General features: G+C 41.0%; 1 long non-coding RNA gene across 1 annotated transcript in view; it reads right to left on the bottom strand.

Annotated features, from left to right (window-relative positions):
• Positions 1 to 400, bottom strand: part of LOC116673065 (uncharacterized) — a 75,995-nt gene extending 75,595 nt beyond the window's left edge. Inside the window, exon 1 of the long non-coding RNA XR_004327732.1 lies at positions 321 to 400. This is a non-coding gene — a long non-coding RNA (uncharacterized LOC116673065). The remainder of the gene's footprint in view (positions 1 to 320) is intronic.
• Between the last annotated feature and the right edge of the window lie 826 nt (positions 401 to 1,226).

Raw genomic sequence — 1,226 nt, forward strand, 5'->3', positions numbered from 1 at the left:
TGTGTGTGTGTGTGTGTGTGTGTGTGGGTAGGGGGGTGCAAAAGTGCAATGCTGTGAAGCCACCAAGCAGGAATTAGTGGCACTAAATGAACTGCTCTTTTGTTTGAGGCCGTTTGATTACTAGGGTGGCAGCAGACGGTGTGATTTCATTCCCTTTCTAATCCTAATCTTGTTATTGTATAACTCCCCCCCTTCATACCACCACCACCACACTCACAGGTAAGTGTGTGTGTGTGTGTGTGTGTGTGTGTGTGTGTGTTTGTCTGCGTGCGTGCGTGTTAAGTAGGTGAATGATGGATATATCTCGTTGCCTGGCTTACCTTATCAGCAGAAGGGCCAGTATGGGTTTCATCAGGAGGTTGATGAAGCTGGAGATACAGGTAAGCCAGGCAGCTTTTGAAAAGGGGAACACACACACATAACAAGATTGGCTTGTCTTCACAGCAAAATAAATGGTGTTGTTGAAGCACAGATAGTCAAAGAAGAAAAGAAGAGACTGCTTTTAAGGTGCAGTCCACTTGATAAGGGCTCCACTGTGATTAAAAAAGGGGGAAAAAGGAAACCGAGGGCTTAATGCAGTTTCACTGATGGAAAACTGTCAAGGACTTTCTAATTAAAAACATGTTAGCATGGTCTACGAGAGAAGACTTGAGTGCTGAAAGTGTTAAAAGAAAGTTATTACTTGAACAATGCATCATTTATTGCCGATGGTTCAGGCTTTTCAAATTTGCCGTTCTTCTCTGTCATACACGACTACTGTACTAGCTCACGTAAACCTAGTGTGAGACTTTTAGTCAGACTTTGGGCCTGGAAACTTGCGATGGCAATTTTTAACATTGGTAATGAAAATAACTTGTTGCAGCCATACACGCAATATCAAAATGGTTTTACTTCACATTGTGCCCTAACCCTAACACAATTTTGCAAAATACTAATCAGCAAGAAATTAAAGATTGACCGATATGCATTTTCTTTTTTCATCAGACTTAGCCGAAGAGGGCTGCCGATTTTCTTGAGCCGATATTTGGGGCAGATACTGCTTTTGTTCCCTCCATTTACATCATAAAAATGTAAATCTTGCCACACTGGATTTGTTTTCGGAATCTGCTCCGCCATTTCTTTAAAAATAATAAAAGGCTTTCATCAACATCTACAACACAGCCTTAATGATGCATTGCTTGCTGACATATTTTAAGACAGATATAATCAGGTCATCACAAAATGTC

This window comes from Etheostoma spectabile, chromosome 23 (assembly GCF_008692095.1).
Source record: "Etheostoma spectabile isolate EspeVRDwgs_2016 chromosome 23, UIUC_Espe_1.0, whole genome shotgun sequence".
In the NCBI taxonomy this organism is placed as follows: Eukaryota; Metazoa; Chordata; class Actinopteri; order Perciformes; family Percidae; genus Etheostoma; species Etheostoma spectabile.